The 6,831-nt window shown below is 36.6% G+C and overlaps 1 long non-coding RNA gene across 1 annotated transcript; it reads right to left on the minus strand.

Moving 5' to 3' along the window:
* Positions 1-4,729: 4,729 nt before the first annotated feature.
* Positions 4,730-6,357, minus strand: LOC142162736 (uncharacterized). Its single transcript, XR_012694078.1, has 2 exons — positions 5,837-6,357; positions 4,730-5,648 (listed from the first exon to the last, which is right to left on the minus strand). It is a non-coding gene; the product is annotated as an uncharacterized LOC142162736 (long non-coding RNA).
* Positions 6,358-6,831: the final 474 nt, after the last annotated feature.

The raw sequence follows: 6,831 nt of genomic DNA on the forward strand, positions 1-6,831 counted from the left end.
TGGGGTGTATAACTGGACTGATTAAGTTGAATTATGTAGGTTGTTGGACTGTTGATTTATGGTTATTCTAGCTTTAGACTTAGTATGGTTAGTATTTATTTAGTTGAGCATTTGGCTGTTTAAAATTTAAGAACCAAAAGCAGTTTAAAATTACAACCAAGTTGAAAGCAGGAGGCACTGACCACATCAAGTTCATTTCTAAAGCCGAACGTGCTTCAGTAGTTGGAATTTTGACATATTGGTTAATATTAATTCAGAGCTTAAACCATTTCTCATGAGTAAGTTTCTTTTATTTTGATTGGCATGTGAACTCAAATGGTCCTCCCAAATTAATATTAGTGTTTGAGTATAAGTCAGTGAAGCAATGGTCAAGTCTGTTAAGTTTTGGTCAATAAGTTGGTCAATTTGATTTAGGTAGCATAAGTTGAATCCATATGATAATCGTGTTCTCTATTTCAATAGCAGGTTCATTAATGCCAATTAGTAATATTAGTTCGGATCAACCTAAAAATAACCGGGTTTTCACGATCGTGTTTCCAGTAGCTAATACTTAAGTATTCTGAGTCTTAAACTAGGATTCTAGGGATCACTATTTCATTAATTTCTAATAAGTAAATACGGTTTCTCTTTGATTCTAATTGTTAAGCACGTTTGAATAATCTGGATAATCTCAGTGAATAAATTAGGATTTATTTTTTTTTAAAAAAAAGATGAATAAAGTAGAGAACCATAGTTGCTTTTAGGTTCGCCCTCTTAAAAACACATGAGATGGGCCTCGCCGATCAAAACAAATGCATAAATTGTGGGGTCCTCTTAAATCGTTATAATAAATATATAGAATTCGAGATGGGCCGCTTAGCAAATTTCATGGCCTTCCCCAACATAATAACGCGTTAGTCACTTTAGGCGCACTTTTAATAACATTACCTCCCTAAACTCGGGTGTGCATTTATGTGACCCAAATCCAAACCTCAACGAAGTCGAAATGTGTCGCTAATCACGGGCACATTGATTGTGACGTGGTTCGAGAAACATTTCCACGACATTGCAAATTCCTTTTAAAAATAATGAATGAGACGAGCCTCGACAAATAAAAATACACAAGCTGCGGGGCCCTCTATACGTGTTGGTAAAGTTACTTAGACTTCGGGATGGGCCATTTAGCAAAGTTTCCCGGCACTACCCAAGATAATGATACGCTAGTCGCTTTAGGCGCGTATTTAATAATGTTCTCTTCTTAAACTCGGGTGCACATTTATGTGACCCAAATCCAGATCTCAACAGAGTTGAAATATGTCAATAACCATGGGTGCATTAATGTGACGTGGTTAGAGATACATTTTCACAACGTTTTAATTCTCTGTTAAAATAATAATGATAATAATAAAAGCAGTTAAAAGTTAAATTTTGAACATAGGTTCATAATTGTATAAAATCAGATAATTAAGCCGAATATGATAGTTGAGTGACCGTGCTAGAACCACGGAACTCGGGAATGCCTAACACCTTCTCCCGGGTTAACAGAATTCCTTACTCGGATTTCTGGTTCGCGGACTGTAATACAGAGTCAATCTTTTCCTCGATTCGGGATTCAACGGTGACTTGGACACCATAAATCTCCTAAGTGGCGACTCTGAATTAAATAATAAATCCCGTTTCGATTGTCCTTTAATTGGAAAAACTCCCTTTACGCCCCCTGCGGGCGCAGGTAAAAAAGGAGGTGTGACACCTACCCCATGTTCCCCACGTTCATAGGCATTTGAGGTTGCTGGTTGGGGACTATGGGGTCCCACACCATTAGGAGAGAGTTCAGGGTTGTTAGCTCCTGGGGGAGGGGGAAGAAAGGGAGGTCTAGTCCCATATTCTGAGGGATGTAGGGGTTTTGGTTGAAGGGGAGTGGGAGATTCCACTGGGCATGCATGTTTTGGAGGAGATTGTTGTTCATGCCTAGGGCAAGGGGTTGTATGATGTTGTTGGCCCAAATTTGGTTCATATAATTGTTCATTGCTAGGTGTAGCCCCTCCGCTACCAGTTGGGCAAGGAACTGGGGATTCTGGATTAGGATTATGCTTTCTTGGCCATTGATGTTGAGTTGGAGTGACAATGCCCTCCTCATTAGCCCTAGTTCCAACTAAGATGTTGGGTAGTGATCCTGAGGGAGTGGAGGTTATGCATAGAAGATGGGAATATTTTGAAGCTGAGGGGGGAGAGAAGGGAGGTTGTCCATAGTTGGTGGACAATAGTTTCTTAGGATTTGGATCAACTTGTACCTTCTCCTTGGGTTGATGGTGATTATGGGCATATTGATATGCGTTATAGATAGGATTTAAAGAGTCTGATGCGTGGGAGAAAGAAATGATTGAATCAGTTTGCATGCAATCTGGATCACTTAGCATGCTAGGTTTAATAGGGGATTTGCATGGATTTGTTTCGGCACGTGTTCCAAAGTGTAGGACAAATAAGAGTTGATAGTAGAGGTGTCAGTTATTAGAGGTTGAGCATGCTGATTAACTAAACTAATATGGTCTTTTGTTTGTTGAGTAGAGGTTATAGGCTCGTTATTGCTAATGTTTGGAAGCCTTGTGTCAGTTGATAAAGGATTATTGTAGTTATTAGTCCTATTAGGGATAGGGCTAGCATTTTTGTCTTTTAGTGGAGTTGTAGATACATGAACTGGTTTAGCTGGATGGTTTGGGTTCATGCAGACCGGGTTCATATGACTTAGGTTAGTTTGATCAGCGGTATTGTCCAAAATCATTAGCTGGTTTTCAGCTCCAAGGATTGAAAAACTGTTTTTATTAGAAATTTTTTTATTATGAGCCTTGTTTTGAGAGATGTGGGTGTCATTGGTAGTATTAGACAAGAAATTAGTAGAGCTAGCTATAGAGTTTTTTACAACGTATTTTAATTTTCTTGTGATTAGATACTTACCAGTGGTTGTATCGTATAGCTTTACCTCAATATTAGGATCCTGGTTTGTAGTTGTGACTGCCTTGCTTTTCCTTTGTTCTTGCTTCTTTTTGTTCCTTGAAAAGGAGACTGTGTGCCAGTCATCTAGAGTAACTGATGTCTTGTTACTGGGTTGAGGGTTCTGGGGTTGGAAATCGTTAGGAACTCTGTTAGTATCCCATATAATGGAGCAATTTTTAGTTAGGTGTCCTAATTTGCTACAATTTTTACATAGAAAATGGTCGGCTTCATAGAGAATGGGTTGTTTATGGGAGCCAATGTAGATGAATTTTAGTAGAGGGACTCCCAAGGGTAGCTCAATGCACAGCCTAGCGTATCTTCTTCTCAAGGAGGATGAAGTACATGCATCCACTTTAAGAAGTCTTCCTATGGCACTGCCTATTTTCTATAGGAGTTGGCCATCATAGAATTCCGTAGGAAGTTGAGGTAATCTCATCCACACCGCTGAATATGCTTGGGTGGCCTCTGTTGTTACAAAGTTTGGCTGCCACCTTTGGATAGAGAGGAAGTAACCAAATATAAAATATGGTCCATTTCGAAGGATCGAGATCATACTGTCTTCGTTTTATAACTTGACAATGAAGTAGTCATTTCCTAACTCTATGAGTGGGATGTTTTCTGTAATTTCCAAAGGTCCTGAACTTTTCGTTTAAGGATATGATGAAGGGTTCTTTTGCTGTGGAGTTTAATGATGAGAGAAAATTTCCAAGGCTCATAGATTCTCAATTTATCTTCTTGTGAAATATGTACCATAGTTGGGCTGATTCCTCTTCCATCTTCTAAAACAGGAGTGAACATTTCATGGTCTTGATCCGTGGAGGAAGGTGGTAAGTGTTCTGAGAAGTTTGTGTTCATGACTATACGATATTTGATGAAGGAGTTTTGATTTGAAGGAAGAGGGGATGTGGGGACAGGTGTGTGGGTATAAGTTTGGACATTCAACTCTTGAACTACTTGAGTTTTTTGGGAATTTAAATTGTCCGGTGGTTTGGGGGGATATGGATCGAATCTAGTCAGGGGTTGGGAATTGCATTGAACAGGAATGAGAAGGAGAAATTTAATGAGGAAATGGGAAGGGATTAGTCGTTTAGAGAGAAGTCGGAGCTTCTCTCTCTTTTACAGTCTTGCACGTTTCAAAATATAATTACTACTTTTTTAAGCACAATTTAAAAATAATATATATATATATATATATATAAATTAAAAAAAATGTGTTTCGTTTGCTCCTTGAGATAGGTAGTCAAAACAACAACTAGACATCTCGAAGTATTCCTATTTAATTTGATTTTGTGAATGTGAAGAGCTGAAGATATTATTTGTTGTGAGTTGATATGAATGTCACACCCCTTTTTTTACCAAACCTCACCAAACCTTCTTAAAATTAATAAAAGATTTAGTAAAGCTTGAAAAGGGTTTTTCAATTAGAACATGATAAAAATTGTATTTAAAAGGAAAATAACTCAGAGTCGCCACCTGACATTAGTTTCGGTGTGTCAGGTCATCGTTTTTGTAAAATGATTTTTTCTTTTTAAATACTTTGGACTCCAAAACTAAGTCTGTACCAGAGATTCGGGTAAGGGGGTTCATTTGACTCGGGGAGAAGGTGTTAGGCTCTCTCCAAGTCCCGTAACTAGTACGGTTGTGTACTCGATCAAGTTGGCTTTTAAAATATTCGAATTGAGGTAATAACACACAAAAAAAAGAAAATAATGAAAAGAGGCTCGAGGTCATCCCTACCTAAAATAAAGAAAAAGAAAAATGAAAATAAAACAAAAATACTACAAGTTATATTTTTCGGTCTCTCATTACAAAGCTCTACGGGGCATTCCCCGGAATAAAATATATACAAATCTTTCGGGGCATTCCCCGGATAAATTTAACTAATGGAACGACCTTTCGCCTCAAAATTAAACAAACAAAATTCTAAGTCTTGCTCCAAGTGTGGCCGACCTAAACATGCCACTGATGAATGCAAAACAATAAAATTAAACTAAATAAAACTTTTTATGTTTTAACTTTTCTTTCAAGTTAACTTTCCAACCCCATCATACCTAATTGAATAACAACAAATTAATCAAAAGCATTCATAAATTCAAATCTCTTTAACGTCTTCGAGATCAATCCAAAACGGCAAGCTTACTTAGCGTACACTTTAGTTCAAAATTTTTCAGATGAGCCTACAACTTGAAACTAACTTTTTTTTATGTGCTTAAATAAAAGAGGCAGTGATCCAAAATATAGCAACAATTTCGCTAAAAATATACCCCGTACAAGTGTTAACATCAACCACAAGATGATTTCATAAAGTCATATAATCAGCAACAAAGTAGTCAAATATAATTTTTTTTAAAAACAGAATGAGAAGCAAGAAATAAGGGAAGAGACATAAGACCTTTTGTATGGCAAAATTTCCTCCTGATTTTGATTAAGCAAGTACCTCTATGAAGAGCTTTATACAGCAAGGGTGTCGATCAAAATTGAACCAGGAGATAAAATCTAACAATAGTACCTCAATTGTATTTCGAATTCTGGACCTGAACCTCGAGCGGACCTTTGACGACCTCGAACAAATTTCAAAAACGAAGTCCAAAATGGACTCGGATCAGCAAAACTCCAACTACACCTCAATTGATAATTTTCCCTTCTTTTTTTTCTTTACCCAAAGAAGAAACCAAACTCTGCAAACAAAAATAATTTTTGAATTTTTTGTTTTCTCGACTCGAAGTAGAAGTTAGAAGGTGAGATATTTTGGACTCTAATGTCTATGTGCATCTATCCCATGTCTAAAGATTGGGGAGGAAATAAGTTATCTAAGTTGAAGAATTGAATGAGAAAAATAAATAAATGAAGATTAATGGTTCCTTGCCTCCATTCCTCTCGATTTCTGACTCTGTTTCCATTGCCTCCCTTTTAAACGTGAGTCCTTTTGCTCAAGTGAGGAAAATCAGAGGGGCGGCTCAATATTTTGAGGGAGTGGAGTCAAGGCTGGAAATGGGGTTCTAGGGATTGAAAGATTTTTTTTTTTAGGTTTTCTATAATTGGGTATTTTATATGGAGGTGGGAAGGGATGATGGACATTGGATTAGAAGGAAATAGATGGTTAGGATTAAATCTTGCACATAAATGGGCTAATGGGTTGGGAAGAATGGACTAAGAATAATTGGTTTTAAGTTAAAAGAAATGGACTCACACCTTTGGGCCTACAAATTTTCTTGTTGGACAAAGACAAACTCAAAAATCCTACCAAAATATTAATTAAACTTAGTTAAGTAAATAAACAAAATTTTAAAATGAAACTACTTTTTTGTAATTTTAAATGTTATAACGATAATGTAAAAAGTAAATAAAATAGGCTAAAGTCATGATAAAATTAAGATACCATGAATAAAAATATACTAATTGATCTTAAACTAAAGATAAAAATATAGAAAAACGATATACAAGATAAATAAAACTATTTTATGTTTTTTTATGTCTTAGGACTAAAAGTAAAAATATTAAAATTATAGTAAATAAAGTCAAGCAAATATTTTAAAAATATTAAAATACTAAAACTAACTTTAAAATTTGCGGAGGTCAAAAATTACGTGCTTACAGCTGCCCCTCTTTGCTTGGAAACACGAAGAGTTTTTCGGAGAAAAGAACAATAAGCAACGTAATTGATTTATGACACGACGCTTATTCAAAAGAAAATAAAGGTGGCTAAAAAGATTGTGATCGAGCCCTGGTATCTGAGCTGCCTACATATCCTTGGCTATAAAGGAATCAGGCCACGTGTAGTTCAGAAGTGAGAAGGATGATGGAGTACCGAGGTGGAGAGTCGAGTGAAGTGTCGTCGGGGTTCTGGTCCGCGGTTCCTGC

The sequence above is a fragment of the Nicotiana tabacum genome, chromosome 8 (genome assembly GCF_000715075.1).
Source record: "Nicotiana tabacum cultivar K326 chromosome 8, ASM71507v2, whole genome shotgun sequence".
Taxonomy (NCBI): domain Eukaryota; kingdom Viridiplantae; phylum Streptophyta; class Magnoliopsida; order Solanales; family Solanaceae; genus Nicotiana; species Nicotiana tabacum.